This window comes from Cervus elaphus, chromosome 1 (assembly GCF_910594005.1).
Source record: "Cervus elaphus chromosome 1, mCerEla1.1, whole genome shotgun sequence".
Classification (NCBI taxonomy): Eukaryota; Metazoa; Chordata; class Mammalia; order Artiodactyla; family Cervidae; genus Cervus; species Cervus elaphus.
The window spans coordinates 39644155-39658532 of NC_057815.1; the positions used below are offsets into that span (position 1 = coordinate 39644155).

Sequence of the window (14378 nt, forward strand, 5' to 3'; positions counted from 1 at the left end):
CACATTTATTAGAAAGTACTCGGTTTTACTGGTTTGCTTTGCAGAAAATTTTGTGTTAACTACGATCAGAAATGGTAGAAAGCTGAGCTGCACTGACAGAACCATTGAGGATCAGAGAGACGGGGATGATGCAATTAAAAGGTGGACAGACAGGTAGACAGATGCTCAGCTGCATGATCAGGAACAAGACAGTATAAAAAGGCTTCTTTGATCATTAGAGATACTGCTGTAATGAAGCCCTGGATACCTACTCGGTGTTTCTGCCGGCTCTCATCTCCACCAGGTGTCTTATAGAGAAAATAAGGCAAACACAAACAGATACACTGCCAGCTAGTCAAAGCCGCTTGGCATTTTTTCCTGTTGATTAAGCCACAAATAAAATCATACATGTTGTGCTTCTGACACAGGCAGAGTATGCAGTTCGTGAATCTTTACAAAATACATCTTTCTGAAATATTTCAGCATCCATTACTCTGCTGAGATCAAGAAACTAATATATATTCAATGGTGTATCCTATGTGATCTGAAACATTCCCAAGGGCCAAGAACACGACACAAACTGTAAGCACCGAAGTGGATTTAAAAGCCAAGCAAACTACAGGATGGCAAATTTGGAAAATGAAGGTAAACTGTGAGCCAGCAGGCAGGATGTGGAAGTTTAAGAAGGACTACCTCTTGATTATTTAGAAGAAAGGAGAGCTGCGCTAATGTGGGCCAGTCAAAATGGAAGCGCTAAATATCATTCCTCTTTGCCTCTGGTACGCACTGCATGGTCCCTTAGAAGTAATGCTGGCTTCTCATTTCATTTCTGCATAGTTAAAAATAAGAGTAGACTCCCTGATCACACAGCAGCTGACAGGGGTGTAGGTGTAATTAGGGATTCTTTGGGGAATCACAGTGGCTGTGAATAATCCACAGGGTAGAGACTTGAGCATGACTCTCCGCACTTCAGCACTGTTACCGACACCCTTCTGTGTTAGGCATTCCAATTCATCTCCTTGTCTTGGGCTCCTCCTCTGACACACGGAGACAACTATAACACTCGCTATCTGTCTGGGAGGGATTTTAGGAATGTAAGTAAGGTGCTGGTATATTGCATCCCACTCTTTAGAAGAAGCTATATGACTCACGACAGCATCATTTCTCACAAAATCTGTTGACTTCTGGCTGTGAGGTTAGGTTGAGGAGGGCAAGGAGAAAGGGAAGGCAGAGAGAGAGAGAGAGATCCAGTCACTAGGACTATTTTTATGGCTTGGGGCAGAGGTGAATGCCCCGGTAAATCATACTTTCAAAGACAGATGGCCTCTTTAACAACAATCTCTCCTTCTAGAGTCATCACTTTATCTTGTAAAAGACTTTAGCTCCATATGTTCATGAATCACTGATCCTGCGACAACTGTAAGGGCAAGGCTCTGAGAGGTCTGATTTCATTATACCAGCACGGGGTAGGGCGGGAGTGGGGCTCTTTGATGAGAAAATGAAGAGAAACAACATTTTCATGTACAGGATGGAAAATCAGCTAAGGCACATCAATGTTTTCCCCTTTCCTTCTCTCCACTTTACGGTTACCAAGCCCATTCCCAACACACTTTAATCAGCCACTCAATATCACACGGCTTTTGCTAAATATAAAATTATGTCACAGAGCAGAAGCCAAGAGAAGAGCATGGCTCTCTTCCTCACTCACTGTGCTGACGAGATTTCCACGAGCAGCCCTTTGCACAACCACTTGAAATCTCAATATGACGGCCCAATCTGTGATGCTACCTGAATACTGTCAGGTCAGACTCTCTTGGAATACTAATGCTAAGAAGATCACCAGGACATCTGCCTACTGTAGGTAACAATGACCAAGCACAAAGGTAATCTTAAATTAGGTTCTCTTTCAAGATATCAGTAACTCAAATTGCTTTTGTCATAGTTCTTTTCAAAAAAGAATATTTTCAATTTAGAACTGGAAGGCAACATGAAAGAGTAGGCCTGACTGCCCATGAAGTTCACTGCTATTGCAGCGCTAAATGGGCACAGGCTGGGAAGACAAATGAAATAAGACAAATGCACTCTCCCTTATGCTCAAGTACGGTATTTAATATAGTTGAACACTGCATTTATTTTTATCTTTGACAGGTCCAGAAATGGCCACTTACTTTATCTGCAGCTGGGATAGTCTCAAAAATATGTTTTCTTGCCCTACAGGAGAATAATTTATTTTTTCCAGAGTTCATTAGCAGCAAAAATTGGCGAACACTGAATATGGACTTTTTCCCCCCTTCAACCATCATTAAAGATTTAACATCAGTAACTCTTTAGAAACAAGAGCTAAAAATGAGTGAGACGGCAGCCTAGACACCAACATGCATCACTGTGCAAAAGCCGTTTTAACAGGTATTTCCTCTCAGTTAAGAGATATTTATACAGTATATAGAATCTCAAAGTTGGACTGCCTTATTATTTTGAAATTCATTCTTCCATTCCTGCAGAGTTTTGCAGTCTGACCTATTTGTCTTAAGGTTGGACGGCATTATACATTCTTAAGAAGCAGGAGCAAGTTGGAGATGGCCTTGAAAATCACCATCAACATTGTAATCAGTCTCTTTGATAGAGGTGATACAGAGCACTGACACTTTAGCAGCCATTTTCCCTTAAAATGGTATTCTCATTCATTTGAAGACAGAAGCAGAGGCCCCTATCCTGAATTTGCAATGTTTAAAAATGGGAGAACCATACTGTTGGATTCAATGTTCAAACATTAGCTAAGAGCACTCAAGGAATCTAAATCAGAAAAAAGGGAAAGAAAACTTAGTTTGTAGTAATCTTCCCATAAAGACATTCAATATTCCTTTCTGATTGAAAAGTATGATTTCAGATTAGCTAGTCTAAATGCATTATAAAAAGCAAATGCAACAGACTTTTCAGCTGATCCAGCCTAAATGAAGCTACAAATAGGGAAGTAAAATAGTAAAATAATAAAAAATAACCCATACCTGCCTAAATAGACACATAAAACACACAGTACTATTAGCTGCTCAGTGATAATCGTGAATAACATTACTAGGGACAAGTTATTGCAAGATAAGAATTTTTCAGGGGGCTCCTTCAGCTGAAATTAGGGCAATAATTCCTACCCTCTTCATCATGAATAGTTTTACAAATAGAAGAAATTCTTTTTCTGGTTTTAGACTTTTAATACTCACATCTTCACTTTAAAAACAGACCTGTCATCTGTCTATTCCAATAGAAGGGAAGATCTACAATGCTGCTTTGAGAAGGAAGGATCACATTAAGGGATCAAAGAATCTAAAAAAAAGATTTCACGTTAATATCATGCATCTTTCCTTTTTTTCTTACCAATATGAGGTGGATCTTATTTCTTGAGCACATACATATATATCACACAAAGGAAGTACTATCCAAATTCTGTCCTGAAGAAGAACTCGAAACAAAATTTCAGGAGGAATATTACTGAACTTGTAAAGGGGATGCTCATATTTTTTATTTGCAATGTGTCTTAGCCTAGATCTATTATGGTTGTATTAAAACTAAAACTAGGAGAAGGAAACAAGAGAATGAGAATCTGTGGTTTCTCCATGATTATCAGCGATTGTGGCCACCCTGAGGAGGTAAACACTGTTTAGCACGCACGCACGCTCTCGTCATAATCACATTTATCCTCGTCGAGCTCGACTTAAGATGGCACTCTACACTAGCAAAGTTTTGAGAAAGGAGCTTCTCTGACCATCTACGAAGCACTCGCCTACCCCTGAACAAAGCATTTTGCCCCCTAATTTTTCTCCAAATACAACTTTACTACTTCCTTTATTGCTCACAGTTTCTTTTGCACTTCAGGGGATTTATACTGAATGATGACAGAAGAATCCCTAGTCTGAAGCAAAATTCTGTATTGATATTTAGGATGATTCGGGCATCAGCACATTAGAGTGAAAGCGTGGATGAAAGATTCTAGTTATTATTCCTAAAGCTGACTCACCCTCACAGAAGAGCCCACAGCTACGGAAAAGGGTTTTATTTTTGAAAAGAGAGATAGGACAGTGTGAGCTGACCATAGCTAATGGAAAAGCCCAGCTCTGGTTTCTGTGTAGCTGGGTGACACAGCCTGCGGGGGAAGGGTAGTATGACAGGAAGGAGATGCGGGTGTTGGGCAGTTTGGTCTGGTCTAGAAAGCATTCATGGTTTCTAGGTGAACCAAAATGATGTTCAATTCAGTCCTCTTACCCGTCTTACCTGAAGTCAAAACAAAGGGAGGAGGCCCCAGAGGGAGGGGATATATGTACACATGTGGCTGATTCACTTACTTGTATAGCAGCAACTAAACAACATTGTAAAGCAATTACACTCCAATAAAAAAATAAAGATAAAAAATAAAATAAATGCATGAAGCCCTAGTCTACTAAGGTCTTTGGAGAGTGTATCACATAAAAATATCCATGATCCTTTACAAGATGCAACATCATTTAAAACTCATATGAAGACCTCTGCGCTTTCCTGAGAATATGACCCCAAGCTGCTTTTTGTGATTGGTAACAGGAAACAGTGCCTGAGAGCTGGAGTTCTAGACTTTAGACCATCTGGGTCTAAAGTTCCAGGTTTGGGTCCCAATCTTGGCTTTATTCTTTATTAGGTGTACAAACTTGACTCAGTTACTTCATTTCTCTGATGCTTATTTTCCTCATCAAAAAAAAAAAAAAATAATAGCAAATTAAAAAAATTAAAAAGAGAGATAATGGTACTACCCCATAACATCATGAGGATAAAATGCATTCAAAATGTTTATCATGTAACATGATAATCTTTGGGGTGATAGAAATGTTCTGAAGCTTGAATGCATGCACATTTGTTAAAATTTACAGAACTGGACACAAAAAAAGGAAAAAATGGAAAGCTTACTATATGATAATTTAAAATGAAAATTTAAACATATAATATGTGTGTTATTATAATCAGGTATAACAACCTTGGGTAAAGCAGTCAATAAACACAAATAAACAACACAGAACTGACCACAGTTCCTGGCATATACGTGGCACTTAAAAGGGCCCATTACCAATGTGGCCTTTGCTGCTGAGGGTGTTGCTGTGGTTGTTATTAGCAAGTCAGAAGAGTATGAGGAACAAGGGGAATGAAAATAAAGAAGGAACTGGCAGACCCAGGTAAAGATCACTGATGAAGGGGGATGGAATGGAAACGGAAACAAGAGCTGAACCAACTGCCACTGGGCTCCAGCTGGGAGCCAGGCTAGGTGTGAGTGGGAGAGTGCGGTTGTCTCTGTGCTGCTCCCAGGTTAGGAAGAAGACACATTACCAGTTGCAATTACAAGATGCCAGAAGAAAAAGGGGAAAAAAAGGAAGAAAAAGAGCAGCTATTTCTGCTGCTAGACATGAAAACAAACCAACTGAGAAAAGTGCTTTGATGAGCAGAGTGTATGCTGCTGGGTGTGTGGGCTGGATTCTCCCTCATCCTCCAAAAGGGAGGGGATGAATAATCCTGCAGGTTCAGACTCAGATGGGTGCGGTACAGAAAAGCCAGCCAAGTATACATTCTGTTCTTAATAACCTTAAATTCTGTTCTTTTTGGTGTAAAGGTTCAGCATATAAAGTTAGAAAGAAGAATCTTTTTTTTAAGGAGGCAAGGATATGGGAAAAAATTTCAACACCAGATTCCAGTATACATGTAATCACTGAGATTTTCTATGTCTGCATTTTTTTTAAAAAAATATGATGTTTTTTGCTCAAGAGCCAGTAAGCCATTGGCTACCACAGACCATATAATGTGTTGACGCTCCCTGAAGGGCAAGCAGACGACAGGAAAGCACTTATCTGGTTGTAAAAATATGTTCCCTCTCAATATGCAAGTCTATTTTTCTTCCTGCAATAAACAACATTTGTTTGATGCTGTATCTGATAGTTTTATAGTATTTGTTCACATACTCACTAATTTGCAAGACTGGGTAATTTGCAATGGGTCTCATAGGTCATTAGTACAAATTAACAGCATTCTGTGAAAGATAAAGAAAGAAAAGCAGATACTTTGTCATTCTACATGGCTAAGCATCATATTTCAATTTAGAGATCTGATGCCTTGTAGTCATTCTTCCATAGTAGAAAAAAATGGATTTCATCACCACCATATCCTAGAAGGGAGAAGGGAAGCATTAATGAAAGAGACTGTAACCCACCTCTTCAGTCTCCAGGTTGCGATATATTTTGAAAATATACAACTGTATTAACATCCCTTCCTGGCACTTGTCCACCCTAAACAGTTTATTTATATTTGAACCTGAAAAGAAGGCACAAAGGCCTTCTTTCCACACTATCCCCTAGGCCTTCTTTTTGGCACACACATTTCTGCAAAATTACTCAATGTATACAGCTGCCTTCTACAGTCTTCATTAAGAATTCAAGAGACGAAAACTGTTGGCTTCCATAAGAAGGTGACCAAATCTACAGGGATATTATGTACAAATAGTCTGGTTAGAATAATAAAATGCTGCATGTGCTTTATAATGTTAGACATGTGCAACATGGATTCCTTTGTGATCTGAGTCTTAGATTTTTAAAAACGGATCCTTACTTGCCTTGAGATAAACTTAAGTAAATAATGTTTGCCATCAACTCTAAATGAAGAATGACAGTTAAATTTTATAATCATCTTCACAGCTTCAGGACTTACTTTATATTTTCTCAGGCTCATGACCCAAAGGTTGCCATAGCAACTAGGAAATCCTACCTTATCAAGCGCTTACATTTACATTCCTTGCAGCAGCTTCCCTTTATGAATTAAATCCATCATGGTTTTCTATTCTCAAAATAAAAAGTTCTTAGGATTATCTTGCAGAAACAAGGATCAAATGCTTTGATAGAAATACACTATGCAAAAGTTAATTCAATGGTGGTTTTCTTTAGGAAGAGATACAACTATGGCATAATAAACAGCTTATGCCCAAACTTCCTAGCTTCAAAGGAAACTTAAATAGAGACATTGTGCTAAAAATGACACATCCACTACCTATGCATTTCATCTTGGAATTATCAAAGAAATAATCTTATTGGGTAGCATACTTCAAACAGGTGTACAGACATACAAAGAATTAGAAACTGCCTGCAATAAAGCCCTATTACAAACACACATAAATATCGATAAAATGGGTAACAAACAAATATATTCCAATTCACAACTCAAATAAGGAAAACAAAACAAATGACAAGCTTCAGTTTATATTAGGTCCCCATGTTTATAGAGCCAATTTTTGTCCTTGTTTTTGGACTAGTTAAGTTACCTGGTAATATGCAATTACTACCTTGTGTCCAAAGTTGTGCACAATAATTATGCAAACAGAGGGAAAATCTATCAACCTGCCATCTCTGATGATAGATGGAGAGTGAAGGAATGACTACTCCTGTTCATGGGTACAGCAGTCCAAGATGGCAAAGATCATCTCACCATGGAAGAAACAGAACCTCAGGGGGAAGGCACAGAAGCTCAGAGAGTGAAATGAAGACCATTCAACCAAGTGTGAAACCAGCTTCTGAGGGTTACGCTAGAATCCAAGTCACTCGGAGCCCTCAAGTCACTGCTTGACAGGTGCTTAATGGAGATGATGTCAAAGATAGAAAAAACTAGATTCTCGCCTCACCTGCCATCCAACTCCCAGAAGGCCGGAAGATTTATCTAGACTCCCATTCATGGGCTTCTTCCAGCTCAGACAAGTCGCTGACTATGTAAACAGAGCTCAACCCAGTTTGCATTATCCGAAAGAGCTTTCTTCTCTTTCTAGTTTCAACATGTATCCATCCAATCCTGTCTTTGAAATGCCTCTCCCTTCTGTGCTGGCAGTCCTCTGCTTCCTCAGTCATTTTTTGCTTTTTTGTCCTTTTGGTCTCTGCTTCTTATCCACACTTTTGATTCGCAAGCTTTTCTCTCCCCTCTAGCTTGGAGAGTCACAGCACAATGAGATAAAGGATAAATAGAGCATTGGCTGGCCACAGTGAAAGAGGGATTCTTTAAAGTTCCATTAAAACCTAGTTCCTTCCACCATCACTATCTCCCTCACTTTTGTATTTTCTGTAGCCAGTAGGTAACTGGCATCTTGATTTCAAATTTTGGGGGGACGGGCTAAAGCATTCAAAGGGGTGAAGCGCCAAGAGTGCACTCAAATGTTTCACCTGTGACTCACGTTAAAGATGGAAACACTATTCATTATTCATTTTAGGATGTTTAGTTCTGAAAATATTCTGTTTCAAATGAAACTAAAGAATATGCAATGCAACTTTCAGGCGGTGTACTATCCTATTTCTATTATATTCAATTTCAACACATTTTTTAAGCATCAAATCACTTTAAGTAATAAGTATTACGTAACCTCAAAATTTTATTTAAGGTATATTTGTGGGAGAAATACACAGATACGCACACACAGCACACACACAGACACACATACATGTCACCTACTAAGACTGCTAGTCATCCATCCACTTTAGCAATGCACCATTTAAAAGATTCCCATATAAAGACCATCAATATAGACCAAAATCTGAGGAAACGTTTATTTGTGTACTGAATACAGCTCAAGAGAAAAAGCCTGTAAGTTATTTTTTTTTTTAGAATTCCAAATCATTAATAATTAGAACTATCTTATATAAATTGGTGAGCAAGATGAACTGTCACAGGATTAGCGCCCCCTAACCAATTTAGAAGTAAACCAGAAGGGAAAATTCTGGGAAGCTCCTTGATGAACATGATTCTACTCTCCAGTAATGAAATTCACAGTCACATCAATAGCCAATATATAGACAGGCAAGAGTTTTAATTTGGCTAATGCACTTTTTATTCATTATTGGGCTTCAGTAAAAACCTGATTTCCAACTTATGGATGCATCATTTAATTACTCATGCTTCACTTTTCAAAATGAGAAAGATTTAAGTTGCCCATGAATAATCGATCGGGTGAGCAAGAGAGGGGTGCAGAGTCAGAATGTCAGAGCTAGCATCATGCTGTTGCAGTAAAACTGTTAAAGAAAGTATTTCAGACCCGTCACTTGCTTGTTACAAGATAAATATAACAAATATTTTAAATGCTTTCATTTCTGTTGATCTGGATTTCCATACTTAAGGGCAGATTTAATTTCCCACATTGTAGAGATATTTTTTATGGATTCTCCCCCAACATATTAAAAGTATTTGTTGGTCTTGCTTGCTTGATAAAAACTTCAAGCAGAGGTAAGCATGTATGATCACTAGAGCCTAAATAATTTTTTGACGACATAGTTTTCCTTTGCAAAAAGCAACTTGGAAAGGTAAAATGCCCTTGGTGGCCATATTCTGCAAGTCAGAAAATATGTTCTGCTAAAAGCCTTACCTTCCATCAGTAGGAAGAGGATCAAAGAGCACTTACTGTTTCCAATGAGACGAGAAGGCAAAAAATATAAACACCAAAGAACAAGGTCAGAAGGAGATTTTTAAACAGGTTTTCAACGACTTAAGCCAGAAAAAAAAATATGCTGTGGCCCAATTACTCATGTCATCAAATGCCAAGGCTGATGTTGAAACTTACATTCTCCTTCACGTCTTTCAGACCAACCAGGTCCTAAGTGGGCTTCCCAGGTGGTTCAGTGGTAAAGAACCTGCCTGCCAACGCAGGAGACGTGGGTCTGATTCCTGGGCCAGGGAGATCCCCTGGAGAAAGAAATGGGAACCCACTGCAACATTCTTGCCTGGAAAATCCCATGGACAGAGGAACCTAGCGGGCTATATCCATGAGGTCACAGAGAATCGGACACAACTGAGCAATGGAACAACAACAGGTCCTAAGGATCTAGGTTCTTCTCATCCTGGCGCTGCACACCACTGTTCAAGTCTTTATAGGGTGAGGCTTTACTTAATTAGGTTAAAACATTCAAGAAAAACCACTGGAATTTATAGATTTAAAAATTTAAATGCATGTTATCCTTAAAATTATATTATTATTATTGGCTTTATTTTATGCCTTGAAAGGCCATCTGCTTACCCAGTTTATGCTGCCCATGACCCCCACAAAGCTGAACTACTCTCTTATCTTCTCGTCCATGACAGTCAACATGACGCACTTGTATCCTAGCATCTCATAGCTACACCTGGCCATTCCTTTGGGAAAAAGCCACAACGACAATGCCCACCTCAAAGCATGATTTCAAGTGACTTTGGGCTGCTTCCAAATATACTAATTTTCCCCAAAGGATAAAGATCTGCTATTGCTGAGACTATTCAAATAATCCAAAATAAAAAGCATAAAGAGAAGTAAAAAAAAAAAAAAAAAAGGTTTTGCTCAATGACAGCCTCAATGAAATATCACTATGTGACTTTCTAAAATGACAACTGTAAAAAACACAAAGTATATTATGTATTTTTTTAACCTACAACAAGATTTTTGCCCTTAACTGGAGAAAGTTTTAAACATCACAACAGAAAATTTGCACACTCTGGAGCAAAACATTCTACCATCAGCTGAATAAATCCAACTCTGTTTTCTAGAAGTAATTTTGGGGAAACCTACAGTTGAAGTTCAGACTTAAGAAGAGTAAGTCATAGACAGCAGTAAATGCACTTAGATATATAGAACCTGTAACCATTATTTATTCTAAATCTGAGTTTTCAATCACTAAATATATTAGAAAGTGTTTAAAAGTCCAGGAGAGAGAACTTCCACTTAGTACAAAGCTGACCTTTGGGGTCTCTTTGGAAAATATTAGAATCTTAAAGAGTGAATTCTTTAACAAAACAACATATTCCATTTTTTTGTACTTGGGTTTTCTTGTAGCAAGGTACAGGTATCAATGACACAAAAAACTTTTTTTTAGTCTTTATCACTAACTTTTGTAAATTATAACTGTTACACATAGCCTAAACGCTAATACATCAATTTTTACTTTTTGAATCAAATTTGTTCATTCATTCTTCTATTTAGTCAATCAACAAATATTTACTGAGGCACTGTGCTGAATATATTTATGGATGGTGATTTACCTCTTTTCACTTTAAATTATCTATATAGACAATGAGCACTGAATTATGCTAAATTTTACACAAAAGGTAGGGATTTGCTTCCACAACCTGGCAGGAAACATTTAAGCAGGGCTAAACGGTATTCACAGTTTTGAATTAAATCAGAAATGCTCTGTTGAAACCAATAATTTGGGGTTTCATTTTTCTTTTTATCTTCTTTATTCTTATTCCAGCTATAAATCATATCACTACCCATTCATTCTTCTAAGACATGGGAACATTTAAGTGAAGGTTCTGTTTATTCTTTCCCCAAACCAGTGACTAAATTTAAATAAAATGTTCTTGAGGTTAAAGGAACATGCCATTTCTTTTAAAGTTGTCAACCCTCTAAAAAAAAGTTTTAAAAAGGAAAACCAAAAGGAGTGTCAAGTATAATTTTAAACATACAGATTAGCTGTTACTCATGGGCTTTTCAGTGTATAACCCAAGAATTCTGTCAAAGTAAAGAAAATAAAATAAAAGAGTAGTTGAGTGGGGCGGGGGGTCGGGGGGTGGTTTAAGCATGAAATCTCAGGACTCTTAAAATAGTTCATTTTCTGAGCTAGGCAGCTATGCCAATTCAATCAACCAGAGAAGTTTAATAATGGATTTCAATCAGTCTTTTTTTTTTTTTTCTTTTTGCCAATTAAGAAACAGGAACTCAGTTCTTCTAAGTTATATAGAATTGAAATGGCAAGTCCAGGAACACTAAGCTTCTCTTGAAGTTGAGCAGTGAGCCTGGCAGCTAATATAACACGGCCTTGGCAACAGGGACTGCTGCCCATGCTTGATGTGGCTGTACCCTCTGGCTGTGTGACCACCCAGTCTCTCTGAACTTCCAAATCTTCATCTGGGGATAAAAACACTTTCTATCTCAACCAATTGCTGCTGCAGGCATTACTGAGCACTGTCTGTGTATGGCATGGTGCTAGATTCTGGCGATGCTCTGTAGAATAATCCCTTGCCTCAGGTTTCTAACTGTAGTTACGGAGAGGAAGTAGACATTGATAAGTGCTTTTCTGTGGGTTTTGGTTATTGTTCCGTATTTGGGGTGAGAGTGTTAATGCAGGATGGGATGCGTAACACTAAAAAATCAAACTTTGACAAGTTCAAATATTCGAGACACCTTAAGTTTCTCTATAGCTATCTAAATATCTGTTTTAAACCCTTTAAGGGGAAAACTAAGGTTGAGGAGAATCACATATGAACAATGGTGAAAAGCAGAAGAGGACACTTACTCGAAAATAAAAGACCAAGATTTATGCCTCAGGAATGCCATGCTATTAATAGCAGAAAATGCCAGGGAGAAAGGAGAATTCCTGATTCATCTGGAATCGTCGTGAAGTGTTCCATAAGATCAGTTTCTTTCTTGTTTAAACTACATTGAGGACAATGTTCTACAAGTTTATGTAATACCTATTGTTTTAAATGAGCAAAATAAAAAGAATTTCATTCTTGCAGCCGGTTTAGGTCACATAGGCATCTGGCCCAGTATTATCAGTAACTCTTCTACTTGAGGCTACTAGAATCTAGCAACATCTCCCTACTCTGTACCTCTCAAATCTCCCATCTTCTGACTCCAATGTATGGACATAGGAGAAAAAAAAAATAACAAGATGGATAAGATTTTGTACAAGTTCTATAGGATTGTAAAATTCAGAAATAATTTGGTCTTGGTGAAACCCTAGGGTGCTTTCTTTGAGTGATTTGCATACATTTTAATACAAAAGACTCTGTGACATTTTTTATGGCAGGCAGTTCAAGAAGCTTTTCTGGTTTACTCAGGGCCCCTCCGCCGTGTTCCAGATAGCCGAGGTCATCTGATATTAAGACCTCCAGATAAGCGAGGAGGCACTGCACTGCATCACTAGAGCCTAAACAGAATAGAAAATTCCTTAACACAACTGTTGACCTAGAAATCTGTTCTTTAAAACGAAGGAAAAAAAGAGTAATATTTGTCGGTAACACAAAAGTCTGTGGCATCTTATCATTTCACTGGGCTTTGAGCAAGCTTACAGAACCATCTGACAGGAAGAGATTCTATTCCTTACAGGCATTATATGTTGAAAAAACAAACAAGTGCCACTTTACATAGTTCATCCAATGCATAATCTGACACCTCTATAAAGCAGGGAGAAAGGTGATCTTATTACATCCTGCTTTCCGTGACCGAAAAGAACTAACTTCACCTAACTTTCCCTAAGCCCTGTTTCTAGGTATGGAGGATGCCACTTGATTTCTAAGGAAACAGTTCTGTTTAAGAGCATAATAAAGGAAAACAATCACAAATAAGTAATAGACATTGTAAATATTTAAACAAGAAAGACTTCTGAGGAAAAGAACAAATCATAATTATCCTCATTATCTTTATAACTAAGGCATGCGAGCCCCTGGACTAAAGTGTCTCCTTCGGTTCACACAGAGCCTGGTGAGGCTGTCAATTTCACAGGGGAGTAAACAGGCTGAGGGTGTGCATGGAGCTTGCCGGGGAGAGGGGTGGGTCAGACACTTGTCATAGGAGAAAATCCCCCCTCCCAAAAAGCTTATGCTTTTACAATGAGGAGAATAAAAACAACAGATTCATCATTTTAGACCAATCTACCTCGTGTTTATTTTTTCTTAATTTTTAAAGAAAAGATTAAGTAAGCAGATGGGCAGGTGAGCAGAGAGGGACAACGAAAGATTCTCCGTGTCCAGAAAACATATATACCATTTTTTTCTCCAAACTCTGAGGAAGTGTCTTTAGATTAGTTTCCACTAACTGACATAAGGAAAAGATTTTCCAGCTTGAAGATACTTATCCCTCCTTTAGTTCATTCGTCACTCATTTATTGAGTAGATGTGCCATGCAAACTTGAAATGAACATGTCGCCTTCTTCCAAGAAGCTCACAGTCTGGTACGGAAGACGGAAATATAAACACAGGGTTACGGAATGATGGGACAGAGCAGTGACAGTCACACGAGATGCTCTAATAAGTGAGCAAGGCAAGGTAGCAACTGGTTAAGTATCAGGGGAAAAAAGTGATCTGTTTCTCACTCCAATGCTACTTTATTTACATTCCAAGAACTTTGTTTTTGGATAACTCCTATTTTAACATACCCTAGATATTAAGTACATTCACAGGACACTGAAGACAGATTAATATTACCACTGGAAAAGTGTGTTTTCTGCCCATCACCTTTAACCAGCCCTTCTACACTGAAGCATCTCATGGTTTGATCACTGGAGGGTAGGAAGCTATATAAATACACTGCAGATATGTATTCATTCATTAATAGCAGCTTCAATATAGCTGAAATCACAGAACTGTGACCTTATAATGAGTCATACTCAGAAAGCACT

General features: G+C 38.2%; 1 protein-coding gene across 4 annotated transcripts in view; it reads right to left on the minus strand.

The window, feature by feature from the left end:
- Window positions 1–14378, minus strand: part of CADM1 (cell adhesion molecule 1) — a 346265-nt gene that overhangs the window by 129186 nt on the left and 202701 nt on the right. The window lies entirely within an intron of this gene.